We start from the raw sequence: 16434 nt of genomic DNA on the forward strand, positions 1-16434 counted from the left end.
CACATAGTAAAAATCAAACAAAGCAGAACAGAATGCAACTGATAAAACAAATTATTTTTAAATAGAGTGATTGTCTTAGTCATGTTCTCATTTCTGAGACACTGTACCCAGCACTTATGAATTAAAGAAGGTTAGGCTCACTTAGCTTACAGTTCCGTGAGGATTCAGTTCATGGTCCACTGGTCCCAAAGCACGATGGCATGGCAGTGGGGCGTGGAACAGGACAAGTGCTCATGTCATGCAGACAGGAAGCAGAGAGGATGAAGGGAGAAGCTGAAGAGGGAGATGCTCCTTTCCAGATCACACGCCAGACACCCTCTCCTTTGACCAAGCCTCAGCCCCAGTGGGAAACCAGACATATCACTCCTAATCCAGTCAACTTCCAAACACATGAGGCTGGGGGGCACCCTTGTGCATCTGAACCAGGATAATGAGAAAGGAACAATGGCATCAGCTCGTGCATTTCCAAGTGAAGGATGAAGCCAGCTTGTTGGAGTGATAGGTACTGGGAGGACAGGCAATGCTGCCCCAACCATGTCCCTCAGAGGGGCCCACAATTCCTGGTGCATCTTCAGAGTGGCCACCTCTTGTCCTCTTTTGGCTCCATGTCTAATTGCACTGTAGGGACACTCACAGCCCCCAAGAAAATAAGCTCTTTGGAGGAAGTGGGATTATCCTAGTCATTCCAAAGTTTTACTGAATCCACATTAACCATGAAATAATGTCAGGACAGAGGCAGGGCAGTAAGCAGTCGTGATAATCACATTACATGGATAGCAGGAACCGTGCTAATCCATGAAAGAACACTTGGGAAGCCTCCGTGGGGACAGATGAATTTATCATTTTGAAATAGCAGGTGGACCCTAGCGTGGGAGATAATCTATGCAAACCTTAACAGAGTCTCCAAACTCCACTGTGTCTGTAGTAATTTAGATGCCACATTAGTAGCCAAGGGTCCAGGCAATGAAAGAAAGAAATGAGTGGGTGGAGCTTAGAGCTCTCCTTCCTGTAAGGAAAATTAAGAATAATTTTTAAAAGAATTTAAAAAAGATTCTTTTTATTTCTTCAGTGTTGGGAACGTTTGAAAACCTCTATGTGAGGCTGGAGCATACTTTGCTTTGGAAACCCATCCATCCCTTTGCCATAAGGTTATCTGAACTCTATAATTTTACAGTGTGAATCTTTGAGTTAAATAATTTCAAACAGTTTTGCTTCCCTTTTATTTTTAGGGAAAACCATGAAGAAACGCTTAAATAGGTGAAATGACGAATACCCTAAACCTCACAAACTATTAGGATTTTTCTATGGGATCATACCTAATTATCTTCCCCTATTTCCATTCAGGAACCACAAGGTTAAAGAAAAGCAGCTGAAAACACTATTCTTGGTTGAGGCTCATGTACTACCCATTTTCTGTTTTATGGAACTGCAGGCGAGAAGAGATGACTTCCAAAATCCATGCCTTTCATCACCAAGACAGAAATAATATGCAAAAGAGTAAGACTTAGGCTATCACACAGTGATGGTAGAGCTGACAGAACTGTTGGAAACAGAAGGCCTTTATAGAAAGTCTTCCTGCCTACTTGTTCTCCAGGGTCGTCCTGGGTACATCAGGGAATCTCTGGGAAGGGAGAAGGAGGAGCAGTTGATGGGCTGCTGGACAGGCAGGTGGAAGAACAGTGTTCAGCTGAGGATTTCGTAACACAAGGGGGTGATGCTAGACTCTGTTAGTGAGCTATCGCATCCAAGTGTGTGAATGACACATGAATATCTGTGTGTGCACACAAGTGGTCACCCAGGAGGGCAGTGGTAGGTGGGCCTTTCCAACAGACCCAACCTGTGTAGAGCAAATAGTTTGCAAAGGACTTACTTGCTCAGGCTTCACTTTAGGAATGAATCTCTGCCCCTAAGCACATCATCTGCTTTCCCAGGCTGGTTTCCTCCATTGAGCCATTGGAAGCTGATGGCTCCCAGTCTTTCCACCCGGGAAGTTCCATATGGAAAACATCCAAGGGAAGAACTTGAATTGGCCCAGTTTGGGTCAAGTCTCTTTCCGGGACCTGGAGGCTCTGAATGGTTCATCCTGGGCTACACAGTGAGACCTTGTCTCAAAAGAAAGAGAAAAAGGAAATGTATACCATCCGTTCATTTGTTCAGTCTGCCCAACCTGAAAACCACCATGAAGATGCCTGTGGGGTTTCCACTTTCCTAGAACGAATCTTTTCCTATAGATAATCCAATTATAAACTCCTAAAGAGCAGGAACTGTATTTTATAATATTTCTGAATCCTTTGCTATTGCTTAGGAGAGTTTTTTTTTTTAATGTGCTAAGTATTTTTTTTTTTTAATTTAAGAGGAAGAAGAGAAAAACACAAAACAAAACAAAGCAGTGTAAGGTTACACATAATACAGAACTAAAAAAAAAAAAAACATAACAGTAAGAAATCACCTGTTAATAGATTACATATTATCATCTTGGAAATAAGTATTGACTTGGTTAGGTCTTTGTGATAATGAATGGAATTGTACTTTGGTTACTTAATCAAAACTTTGTAACTTTAGCCTCCTCTTGGCAAATTTACTTCCACAATTTGTTCAGTCAGTAAAAACAAACATGCAACAAGAGCCAGAGGGCTTTGCAAGCAAGCGGTTGAAGGGAAGTGAGATTGCCAGCTTCATTTACATTGTAAGAGTTAATTGTAAGATAGGCAGGTGAAAGAACAGGGTTCAGCTGAGGATTTGGTAACACAAGGGGGTGACGCTAGACTCTGTTAGTGAGCTATGGCATCCAAGTGTTATTTTTCTTCTTTGTTTTGAAGAGGGGGGTTTTAGAAAAGTCTTCTTGGAGAACAAGAAGACTCTTAAGATTTTGGGTAATGTATTTTTATATTGCATACTGTACTTATTCAAAGCAGTTTTTAAAATGACCTGTTCTGATTTTTCACATCAGCTTCAGGGATTCAGCTTCATTTTCAACTCGACTGACCATACTGTTTCTCCACACTGTCATAAAATCAGGCTGCACCTTAGTTAGAGCAAAGCTAGCGGAAATGGGCCTATTGAAGGTGCTGATTTATAATCGTGCTACGCCCATTTCTCCTGTGAGTTGTGCCCTCTCTCTTGTCAGCCCTCAGGACCTTGAAACTCCCCCAGAATGGACAGAGATGGTGTGCCCAACTAATGCTGTCTGAAGTGTCTCCCCTGGAAGAATTTGAGAGCAGCATTTCTCTTCCCAGTATGGATTTATATAAACATTTGTTCCATTCATGAGGTGCACATTCATGCCTAAATTCTGCAAAAATATAAAAAAGAGGAAAAATCCCTTTTCTGCCTCCCCTGTCTAGACAGAGTCCTGTTAGTGTACGTCTGATCGTACCGGTACTCATGCTGGTAATATTAATCGGTGGGAAATGAGCCAAGGAAAGACAAGCCTATCTACCAATTAAATTTACTGTGCTTACAGGGTGGTTTATAAAGTCAACACGCTGGGCAAGGTTTACATCTGACCAGGGAAATTGTTGTTTTCTGATCCCTAGTTGGCTGCCGGCCACCTCAAACACAACACAGATGTCAGGTTTTACTAGGGTCGGGGTTATCACAGGGTGGGATGAATAGTCGTTGGCTCTGGGGTTTGCTACTTTTCCTCTGCAGATGAATAAGAGCAACTAAAATTATTTCTGCATGCGTTTCGGGTGGGGGTGGAGGGTTGGTTTTGCAAAGCTGGAGAGACCACTGGATGCCAGCATCACAGGGAAAGACTTCTCTCTTCTCAGATGTGCTGGGCTCAGTTTGTTTGATCTGAGGACAACAGATTCTGTCATCTCAAAGGGCAAGGGTTAATTCCAGCTCATAAAGATAATGACGATAAACACAAACAAGGTATTCACTCTGATATATTGGCTTCTTATCGGAGATCAAGGCAAAAATGTGGGAGAACCTCAAACAGAGCTTGAAGTAGCATCAAAGTAATTTGTTGGTTTTTGAAGTAGGAAGCTTTTTATTAATGTGTTTTCTTCAAACCCACTGGAGGTACACAATAGCATGGACCTGGGTGACCGCTGTAAAGTTGGGGCTTCTTTTGTGTTTGCTGTATGTTGACCGAGGCATGCCTCTCCCACTCTTCTGGGTTTGTCTTCGGGGATGGTTTGGTTTCCATGAGGTGCTAAGGACACTAGCCATGAACCAGTTCCAGACGAGAGCCAGACACGGAGGAGTCTGGGGAAGGCAGCATTTGCCCTGGAAGCAGAGGGAGGGTTCTAGGGGCCGGGAGTCCAGAGCATGTACTGGGACTGTTGGAGAAGTCTGACATCTGGCAGCCCTGGGGACAAGCAGGAGACTGCACGTTAGGGACACTGCTGCTGTACTTGTGGGCCTCTGCACAACCCTTTACACGGCTGGAAATACATAGCCAGGGTGATATAATTTATTCTGGGAATTGCATATTAAGCTGTATTCCAGATACCAGGTTATATTTGGTGGTTGACTAGAAAATAGTATACCATTTATCTATTTAAGGCTAAAAACATCTCCAAGATTGCCTTTTAAGCCTATAATTGTCCCTGAAAATAAACATATCACCCCCTGCCCCCGCCCCAGCTTAAACAGCTTTTCTTTCCGGCTCATTCTGAAATGCTCTTAGAAAACTTATCTCGCTCCCTGCCCGTATCTGTCTTCCTTCCTTGGTCAACAGCAGCTTCTCTCATCACCTCACCCTTTTTGTAGGAGACTTTGTGCTCCTGACTCTGCCGCCCTTTGGCTTCTCTTGGGGTCTCTGGGCCACGTCTCCTCCCACCCCCGCTCTCTGGCATCCTGTCTGTCTCTGGCTGTGGCTGTCCATCCGTGGGCCAGGCCTCCTCCCCTCTTGTCTTCCTCCCATGGTTTCCTCAGGTCCTCCTTGTCTGCAGAGCTGTTCCCTGTGTCTTCTCCCACACCGCCAGAGATCGATAAATCCAGGGCTCTTAACCTCTGAGCTCCTTCAGCTGGAGCCTTTTGACCTGACTGGTGCCTTGAATTGCACCTGTGTGCCCATTGGGCACATTTATCCCCTCTGTTCACCAGCCACCTTGTCATTTTTCTTTTCTTTTTCTTTTTCTTGCTTCTTCTCAGCCTACTAATGTGACTTCAGCAGTACCGTGCGTGCGGTGGATGTGAAGAACCAGCATCCTAACTTTCCCTTTGTCCTCCTCACCCCTGGGCAGCTAGGGTGACCATGTGCTCTCACAGCAGAGTGAACACGGGAAGGACCTGGGGACATGGGCCATGCTAGGCAGAGCATTCAGGCACACCACCTTCTTAGACAAGGTCCTGCCTTTCACGGTCTCCTCCCCTAAGTGATTAAAACCCAAGATCCGACAGAAAAATGAGTCATTAGGTTCACAGAAATGTCAGGCAGCAAAGACGTCAACATGGAAACACAGACCAGAACTTTGTCACTTTGTTTTTTAGTGTTGTGTGTTATCATTGCTCGCTAGTGGAGATTTTCTTTCTGGAAGCTGTCCAGCTGTGAGTCAGGTTCTCTGCCTGCAAATACTGTCTGAGACAGCTACGAGATATGTTTTTTTCCTTCTGCTTTCCTTCTGCCTTCCATGACTTTTTTTCCCCCCCTCAAAGGAAAAATTTAGCTACCTTATCTGACCTATGGATTTGATTCTGGGTTTTTAACTGGAAGAAGGAAGCTCTCCTGATTAGGAGTGGAGAGGATGGAGGATTCCAGTTGGACATGGTGCTTGTTTGGTCTGGAGGCCCTTGGGCTCCTTCACTGATTTGAGCATATGTAGACCTGGTATTCTCCATCTAGCTTGTCCTGTCCCTGGATAAGTGATTTGTCATTTGGTCACTCTCTGTCACACTATGCTGAATCCTTTATGTGCTTTTGGTGTCTGTCTTGGTTACTTTTCTCTCATTGCTAGTACAAAATTCCTGACACCCAAAACTGCAGGAAGGAAAGGTTTATTTAGCTCACTGTTAGTGGAGGTTTCAGTCCATACTCTGCTGGCTCTAAGGCAGGGTAGCATGGCTCTGGGGCAACACTTCAAGGCAGCAGCCAGCAAAAGCAGCCAGAGCAAAAAACGGGGAGAACAAGCCTCTTTTCCTCTCTTATATTGTACACAGGCCATCCCCACCTCCAGGGCAGGTGTAGCACTCCCAAGATCTCTGTGCCCTCCTCTGGCACAGGCTGAGGATATTTACAAAGTAAGGATCCTGGCTCCCCGCTGAGTCTCTCAATTAAACCTCTAAGCTTCTCAAATTGACAAAATGTATCAACCATAATAGGGTCTTCCCAACAATTCTATGAGGTAGAATCAGTGACGCCGGTTAGCACAGTGCTGTTTTATGGAAAACTAAGGCTTACAAGGGTGACATGATTGGCTTAACATTACAAACCTGGACAGTGGAAGAGCTGGGTAACAGGAGCTGATTCTGTCTAACATCAGTCACAGCTGTTGTGCGTCCAGGTGGCCTCTATCTTGTGAACTGCTTCTATCCCAAAGTCAAGTTCTGTTATATCCATTTACCTTCCTTCTGATCATTCCAATTCTGAAATCTTAATTGATGTTTTATGTGGAATCATAATACCCATAATTCTAATGACCACGTGAGTACATTTTTGCACTGGATTGAAGCCACTTGAAGCCAGTGACCAGGGATTAGGTTTCTCAAGATAATGACGGTGCCCCCATTCAAAGGAGTGGAAGGAGGAGAAAGACAATAGGCCCCACAGAGGCAGTATCAAAGTTCACTCCAAAACAGAAGAGGCCCAGTTCTAGCTGTCAGTGTAACCACAGAAAGTGAAATATGAGAGGAGGTTGTGAAAAAAGAGGTAGAGCAAGGTAGGAAGACATATACAAGGCGGATGTACAATTTTGAAAAAGAAATAAACAAGAATAAGTAGCTTGTTTCTGACGAGATCACAAGATTCCCATGTATAATGAAAGTGCAGTAAAGTTGTTTTTTGGTATGAAATTTTTCTGTTAAAATGAGTTCAGACTAGCTGTAAAATTTTCCCCAGAACAATATATAGAAATGTGTTCAAAAGAGAAGAAATTGTTCTAAATTATTTATTTCACTACAAACTTTAGTTTTATCAGTCTGGTCATATTGACTAATCATAGAACATATGCAAAGTACATGTTGTAAGCATGATAGCAAATATTTAGCCCATTTAAATGACTTGTTCTTAAATACATTAAATGACTACTTTGTGTATATTTATGCATTATTCATCATTAATGTAGTTCATGTTAATTAATGGTGGTTGAAAATATTAAAGCATATTTTAAAATTATACAATTAATATCTTGGGGTGTATTGCAATTATATCACTACTGATTAACCTGAGTAAATGATGAAACCTTTTTTTTTTTTTTTTTTTTGTCTTTTTCCTTTTTACTGGTACCAGGGATCGAACTCACGGCTGCCTGCTTGCAAGGCAGGCGCTTATGCCGCTGAGCTAAATCCCCAGCCCCAAATGATGAAATCTTTATTAAATCAAGTATTTCTTAAAGTTTTCCATGTGCAAACTTTGATGGCAATTTAAAAAACTCATGATTTATCTAGGGAAGGTATTTAATAATAATTAAATTTAATGAGAAAGAGTGAAGTTGATGTGAACATTGCCAAATGAGGCTAGCAGATGGAAACACTATTTGTAGGGCGGATGGCTACAATTTATTTAATGGCTTTCTGAGAAGTGCTTTGAATCCATTCATGAGAATTGCAAATAGGGCCAGGTAGTGGGAATAGATACAGTCTGTTAGTAGAAAAATTTAACATGAATTAAGATGCCTGTAAAGAGGGGTGGTAAGGTAATTTGGGGCTATAATCTGGAGAACTTTCAATGGTAAAGTAATATATTTGAACAATGAGAAGTTATTGAAAATTACGATATAATGGTATTTTTTAATCAGATGATTTATCTACCTCTACCCAAAGTAAATTTATTCATTGTCAGCTACTTGTAACAAGCACCTTGTCAAGTGTTATAAGGAAATAAAACATTAACAATCACAATTTTTGTGCTTGAGTAGTCCAAGTCTATATTATATGCGTATATGCGTATATTGGAGGAAATATGGGTATATAAATGACTATTGAGTAGGTCAGAACATGGTAGGACTGTAAGAGAAGTATAGAACAAATGTTATGATAAAACAGGGAAAAAAAGAAATTAATTCCAGCTGGGAAGATCAAGGAACTTTTCAGACATGAGTAGGCATTTTAAGTTGGCTCTTGAAACATGGGGGGAAATTTGACAACACTTTCTCTCTGTGAGAGGAACAGCCTTTTAAAATAAGAAAACCAAGGACGTAAGTGTAGGAAACTTCGGAACAAATTAAAGTCCCAGAAAAGAATTTAACTTGGCTGGAGTCCAAAGTGTTTAAGGAGAAGGACGAGGAGGAGGAGGAAGAGGTGGAGGAGGTGGAGCAGGAAGATGAGCCGGAAGAGGAGGAGGAAGAGGAGGAGGAGGAGGAAGAGAAGGAGGAGGATGAGGAAGGACAAGAGAATGAGGCCTGGACTTGGAAGGTCCTAAGGCAAAGTGAATAAACTTGAGAGCTTGGGATTCGTGTCTTAGTCATCAGCACACATGTGGCAAACGACAGGAATTAGACTTCTGGGGATCAGTAGGAAAGGAGAGTAGTTAGGGAGAGGAATTAGAACCGGAAAAGCCATGGGCGGAAGTTTAGGGAGCTGTCACAGCAGTGCAAGTGGGTTTGTGAGGGTCAGAACTAAGCTGTTAAGTAGCTTTCCACGTGGACAGTGGGAATGCTAACCAGGAAGCAGGCCTCAAAATTTTGTAGGGTATTATAGGATCCAGTGGCTGCCAGACTACATATAGGGACCAAGGTGAAGGAGAAATTAGTGATAACTTTATGATTCCAATCTCTAACCGAAGAACGATATTTACCTTGAAATGAAATAAAATGTGGTGAAAGTACAATAGAAGAGTTCTCACAATTGCCTGGAAAATACAGAGTACATTTGTGTCTGAGAATTCAAGATGGCAGGCCAAGCATGCTTCTGGACTTGTCTTCCATCCCTAGTCTGAGATAACAGTAAAGTAGCTAGGGGAGAAATTTGTAACAAGCAGGAGAAAGGAAGGCAGAGGTCATCAGCATAGGACAGTTTAGCATATTTCTGGGAGACAGCGGAGGAGGTCACATGCTCATGGATGCACTGGGGCAGGAACGCAAGATGCTCTAGGCTCCAGTCTGCAGATGTGGAGGGTGGGACCCTGAAGTCAGGGGTCTCAGGTTGGGCTCTGTGACATGTGACAAGTGAGGGCTCTACCTGAGGGCTAGCAAGGAGGCCTGCAGAGGCTTGCAGTGCCCCGGAGCCATTGCTGGCCCCTTGGCGCCAGGGAACAGCTTGCGTGGTCCAGTATGAGTTTCACTCTGGATTCACTTCTTGGTGTGAGAGTCTGCCAGGATGTCTTCTGAAGCACTTGATGTACCTGGAGAAAACTGAAGCATTTAGAGAACCGCTGGTCCCGTTCCAGCCTCGAGAGTACCCACTCCACATTCAGTCCTTCCAGCCTAGCATCCTGCTGCTGGCCACGTTACTCATGGCTCTTCGTGGCCCTTGGGGAGTGCTGAGGAAACCCCTACCAGGCACATGGAATATGCCCAGAGCGTCATTCATAAACACCAGTGCATATGGAAGATACCAACTGCTATAGGGAAAGTGGGAGGAAGAAAAAAAGGCAAGATATATATATATATATATATATATATATATATATATATATATATTTGCTATGATTCGGATCTAAGGCATCCCCTGAGAGCTCCTTTAGAAAGACAGTGCCTACTGCAGCAGTGTAGAGGACCATGCACTGGATCATGAGTCCTTCATTGTGTCACTGGATTAACCCACAGATGAGATGAGAATCTCAGAGCAGGTGATGCAAACCGTGAGTGGATGGCGGGGAAGAGCTTGGGGCCAGTATCTGGTCCCAGGCCTCTTCCTCATTGGCTGTCTTCCTGTTCTTGCTGCCTCCTGTCTACCACACAGTGAGCTGCTTTGCTCTACTGCAGGCTCCCAGCATCATGGGCTGCCTCACATGGGCCTAGAAGTAACAGAACCAAGTACATCTCAACCAAAAGCCCTGAAACTGGGAACCAAAAGGAACCTTTCTTTCTTTAAGCTGATGTTCTCAGGTATTTTGTCATAGCAGCGGAAAGTAGACTCATCATATACTCACATGTCTTGGGAGAAACAGAAGTAATTTAGGGAACAGAAAAATTTCTGTTACATTGGTATCGACATTTGCATTTGAGAAAATACCATGTCTATGAAACAAGATTCCATGAAAAAAAGAATGGGAAAGTCAGAAATTATTCTCAAAAATTACAAATGATTGCAAGATGGCAAGTGAAAATGAGATCATCACAATGCACCAGATGAGATATAATACATTTGGAAGTATATTCTAAGATACCTTAGATTAATAGGAGGACTAGAAATAGAAAGCAGAGAGAGAGAGAGAGAGAGAGAGAGAGAGAGAGAGAGGAGTAGATATTAGAAGAAAACTTTCCAGAGCTGAACTGGAGATTAATGCTCATTGAGGGTATGAGGTATGATATCACACAGGCATATTCATAAGGAAATTTTACAACATGCAGTATATAAATATGATTCTAGGGGAGTTTTTTTTTTTTTTTTGTCTTTTTCATTTTTATCAGTACCGGGGATCGAACTCACGACCGCCTGCTTGCAAGGCAGGTGCTTAACGCCACTGAGCTAAATCTCCAGCCCCATTCTAGGGGAGTTTTAAGAACAAAAACTTCCTAAAAGTTGAAGTGATGTTGGGCTTTTCAGCTGTCACACTGGGAGATAGAATACAGTGGTGCACACCTTCAAACTTCTGAGGAAAAGTTGTTTTGCTATGAAACTTCCAACCTGACCTATCAATGAAGTATTAGAGCAGAATGGAGGTAAGAGATGCTTTTAGACATTGAAGCGTTCCAAGTTACCTCCCAAAGTGCCCTTTTGGAAGAAAAGTGTCCAAGAAAGAAGTCACAGTGACTAAACTGGAGACAAAATAAGGGAAACCTCTTCTCTGGGCAGGAGATTTTGTTATACAGTTGAGTGCAAATTTCTGGATACAGTAGAAGCATGTGTTTCTTCTATTTGCAAAGGATAGAATCACCCTGATTCTATTGCATACCTCCTACCCTCTGCCCTCCAAACCAAAAAGAAGTAGTTTGATAAAGTCATGGTTCAAGTAGAGAGCAAACAAAAACCATGACAGCATTTGTAATGGTTGGTACCATGCAACCATAGAGCAACTGTCTTACTGGGTAACAAGTTCTGCCTTGGGGTTGGCCAGTGTGGTGGCAGGGGACAGCTGAGAAGCATATGCTTGTGGAGAATCAGCATGTTTCTTGGGCTTGTAGTCAACAAGAATAGATGGTTTTAAGGACATGGATGCTGTTATTTATTTTTGATAGTCAATTTATATGTCAAATCCTAAAAATAATCTTGGCTCTAATATAGAGTATGCATTGTAAGAGTAAAGGTTTAGGTAACTGAATTTGGAGGAGAAAAGGAGGAAGTTGGCATGAAAGAAAGGGGTGACAGTACTTATAGTGTCTGACACAAGGGAACATCACTGAGTCATGGCAAACATCCACAGGCTAAGCGGAAGTGTCCTTGAAATGTATATAATTTCATTATGTGACCTGTAGAGTCATGACCAAGAATAATCGTAGCTGCAACAGATAGGCTAAGTGGGGGCTGATTCAGTGACCTGAATGCCTGTTTCTCATAGGACTTGTTGCCCCAGTCTTATCTTTGACAAGTTTTTAAAATATTAATTTTATCAGTAATATACATATATATAATATAATTTTTGATAACACTCATCATGGGGACTCTGTACCTATTAATATATCTTGATTCTTCTTTTTTCCCATTTCCTTCCCTTCAAACCTTCTTCTCACTGACAAAAGCTTTGTTGCCATTTTTTCCTTCTATTGTCTTTTTTTAATTTCCTTTTCTTTTCTCTTCACCTCTCTCTAGTTCCCCTTCTCATGTGAACATTTTCTTGCTATTTCACAATATCTAGGACACATTTTGATCCTTATCGATCTTTTTTGGGCCTCTCACACCAGAAAAACAATGCAATATTTAAACGTGTGTCCTCCACTTATTTCACTGAAGAGTATGGTCTCAAGGTGCATCTAGTTACCTAGAAATGTCTCAAGTTCACCCTTCTTTATGGATGAGTAGTGCTTCACTGTATAAAACCCCACCTCTTCTTTATCCATTCATCACTGATGAGCATTTGAGCTGTTTCTAAGAGTTAGCTATTACAATCTGTGCTGCTATAAATATCAGTGTGCATATGTCACTGTAATGTGATACTTTTAAATCTTTCAGGAAGATACTAAGAAGGAAATGGCCTTGTTGAGTGGAACTTCTACTATTAGTTTTTAAAGGAATCTTCATACTGATTTCCACAGTGGTTGTACCAGTCTACACTCCCAACAGTGAGGAAGAGTTCCCTTTTCCCTGTAGCCCCTCCAGCATTGCTACTGGTTGATTTTTTTATGACAGCCATTCTTTCTGGAGTGAGATGAAATCTCAGTGTTGTTTTAATTTGTATTTTTGAATGACTGGTGATATTGAACGTTTCTTCATATATTCCTTTGCCATTTCTACTTCTTTATTGAGAAGTGCATTTGTTTCAGAGGCCCATTTTTGCACTGGGTCTTTAAATTTGAGGGATCTGATTTTTTTTGAGATCTTTATATATTCTAGATAGTGGTCCTTTGTCTGAGGGACAGCTTACAAAAATTTTTTCTCATTCTCTGAGACACAGAGAGTGAGAAAGGTGGTTTCTGTCTTAGTTACTTTTTAGTCATTGCTGAGACAAAATACCTGAAGCCCAAAGTTGGGAAAGGAAAGGTTTATTTCTTACAGTTTTTGGAGGTTTCAGTCCACACTTAGTTGGCTCCAAGGCAGGCGGGCATGGCTGGGCCGCAGTTCATGGCGGCTGCAAGCAGCAAACAGGAACCAGCAAAGAGCAAGACACACCTTCTTCCTGCCATTACATCACATCCTGGCTCCACCCCTAAGTGGGTGTAGCACTGACATCATCAATCCAAGCACTAGACAATGAAGCATCACAAATGTACAGTGCAAACTTATGAGGCCTGGGGGGCCACAGACATAAACCATGACAGTTTCTTTTGCTGTCCAAAAGCTTTTTAATATGATGAGAACCCAGTTTTTCATTCATTTTTATACTTCCTGTGCAATCAGGATTTTGTTCATAAAATCTTTGCCTACACCAGTGTCTTCAAAAGTTCTATGCATATTTAGGGTATTTGTTTTAATATTTAGATCTTCGATCCATTTCAATTTTAGTTTAGTGCCTGGTGATGGGCTTGGATTTAGGTTTAGCCTTTGGTATGTGCAAAGTTGGTTTTTCCAGCCCTGTTTGTTACAGAGGATTTGTCCTAGTGAAAGTGTGACAACTTTTTTTTTATAATGTGGTAAATAACAAAGGAAATAAAAATCTGAATGGTTAGAAGTGCTTACCTCTAGGGTATTGATGGTGGGCTGTTTATGTTAGTTACTAAATACCAATTTATAAAGATAAATAGCCCAAAACTCCCCAAACAAACAAATAACAAAAACCAACAGAAAGAAAACATCAGGCATACTCCATGGAGTCAGGGACTGAAGACTTTCTTACAAGAAAAACATGTGTGCGTATAGGAGGGAAGTGCCTTTGTTTATGGGTGAGGACGGGGAAAGTAGACGGCAGCCAAGATACTCTAGAAGGTACATGCGCAGGTAGAGTCTGAGGACTAGGAAATGAGCTGGGGTTTGGGTACAAGCCGAGCTTTAAGGGGAAACTGTTTCCAGGTAGTTGGCTGCTGTAAGAAGTGTTACACCCCAGGGTCCTAGCACTGTGTTCTCCCCAACCCTTCTGAAACCCAGGGCCTTTACAGTGAGCCACATCCACGTCCCTCTCTTTATTCTTAATTTTGAGATAGGGTCTTCCTCAGTTGTCTAGGCTGAGCCCAAACTTGCAGTCCTCTTAGCTTAGCCTCCAGAACTTTGGAATGACAGGTGTGCACTACTGTACCCAGGGCTGTTCTGTTGTGTTTTTCCTTCCTTCCTTCCTTTCTTCCTTCCTTCCTTTCTTCCTTCCTTCCTTCCTTTCTTTCTTCCTTTCTTCCTTCATTCCTTCCTTCCTTTCTTTCTCTCTCTCTCTTTCTCTTTTTCTTTCTTCCTTCCCTCCCTTCTTTCTTTCGTTTGAAACAGGATCTCACTATGTAGTTCAGGCTCACCTGCACTCACTAGGTACCCCATGTTGGCCTTGAACTCACGGTGTTCATCTTGCCTCAGCCTCAGGAGTGCTGGGATTACAGGCCTGTGCCACCACACCCAACCTAGCCAACTTCGAGGAAAGCAACCCACCAGGAGTCAGAAGGTTGTACCTCCCCGCTGTTTCTCTTCCCTTCCACTTTGGGGCACTCATGTTTTAACCAACACTGAGAATGATGTTAGCTATAACTTTCTCAGGCTGAACTTGAATCAGAATCCAAGGAAGGAGGTCTTGGGCATTGCAGGAGGATGGACAGATAGGCTGGAATGAATGGGGACAGACTCATATAGGAGCAGCTGCCGGGGACTGGGGTTACCCTTTGCCACTGTGCCCTCCCTACCTCCCTGCTGGGGAACGTATTAGACCCTGGTCACAGTCAGCTACAAGGCTGCTGAGCAAGACCTGTGGCATTTTGTGATGCTTTATATGCAGTGCATTCAGCGAGTTTGGTACATTAGCAATAATTCGTAGGTCCCAGTCTCCAGAGGACACATGTTGTGAGCTCACCCAGGTCAAGCCCAGACAGAGAGCTCGTCAACAGCTGATGTGCCCTTGGCCATGCGGCTCATGGCTGCTGGTGGTGGTGGTTATGATGAGAAAGTTCTGTGCAGGCAGGGAATTGCTTTAGAGGGATTCACAGCTAACACTGAACCATAAAGCTCTCTCTTAGTGCTTTGATCTTGTTGTTTTCAGGGTGAAAATTTGCATTTGGGTTTTTTGGCATATTTTGCTTCCTTGGGAATTTGATTAGATGCAGTCTGGGGAGTTCTTTGTTGGTGGTGATTCTTGTTTCTGGGTGAAAGCGTGAGAGTTCCTCTTGCCCAGTGATAGGAGATTTCCTATTATTCTTGAATCAGGCCTCCTCTGAGTGAGCCGCAGGCACTTTACCATGCCACACCAGTTGCTGGACATGCACTTTGATCCCTGGTCTCCCTGGATGTGGGCATGCTGCTGGCCTTGGGCTTTGGCCGAGTCCGAGCCACATCTGTCTGCTTGGGGCTGGCTGATCTCTCTTAGTCATCTTTTTATCTTCCTGCATAATCTTGGGTTTGATTTGGTTCCTGCCTTTAATAATCCCATCTGGCTTCTTTCTTTCTCTTTTATTTTAAACCGTCTGTCTGGAACTTACATGACTACCTTATAACCACTTGGCTATTTCATGTTTGTCCTCTGTGTGGACCTTGGGTTCATGCTGATGTCTTCTTCTGTACAATGCAGAGGAAATTAGCTGCAGGATTTTGGCAAGCCTTTGCACGTCTGGGGCGTGTGTGAAACATTTACTTCTTTGGTCACTGTCATTAGTACTTGTTCAAGATGTTACCTTGGGGAACAAAACATTTGTCCTCTGGGCCCCAATATCCTTCATCTATGAAGGTAACATTTGCATAGGCGCTTTGATCAAGCTGGTGGAGGTTAAAGTGAAGCTCCCATGACTTTCTCATTGGAGTTCTTTCTGTGGAGACAGTTTGTGTAGTCCATGTTTCCGTTATTAAAAATTTCTTGATGTGCATCATTTGTCTTGATGCATTTAATGAGGAAGTTCATTCCAGGGATGGCGGTGTCTTTTCCTTATTTGATTCTAATGTTAGTGGCCGGATTTACCAACCTCAGAGCTTGCTTCAAACCAGACCATTAAGGAAAAGGGGCTTGTGGAGGTTGCTGATGTGAGGAAGCTGTCTTCCATGTTGACTATGTGACGGTTACCGGGTTGTGTACATCTGTCGAAGCTCTTCAGATTGTACACACCAACTTTGATGTCAATAATACCTCAGTAAAACAGGTTAAAGATAAATACAGTGGTGAGTAAAAGTCACCCTCATCCGAGATTTTCATGCATCTATCTTGAGTATCTTCCAAACACCACCAATTGTTTACTTCACTCTGCTCCTTAGGGTTATGGTGTCGTGATCAGCATGCAGTGCTATCTGTAGGTGACTGGAGTTCAGGTTCTGGGCAGTTTCCCTGCCTGGATTTGAGTTTATTTCAGTCATAGAGGAAGCAGATGGAGAACGAGCATGAGGCAGATCTTGGGGACTCACACTCTTGTGGTTTTCAGGAACTGTCAGAGGAATAACCGCTCCTCAGTGCTCGAA

The sequence above is a fragment of the Cavia porcellus genome, unplaced genomic scaffold, assembly GCF_034190915.1.
Source record: "Cavia porcellus strain 051 isolate PalLab524CR breed Dunkin Hartley unplaced genomic scaffold, mCavPor4.1 scaffold_2, whole genome shotgun sequence".
NCBI classification, from domain to species: Eukaryota; Metazoa; Chordata; class Mammalia; order Rodentia; family Caviidae; genus Cavia; species Cavia porcellus.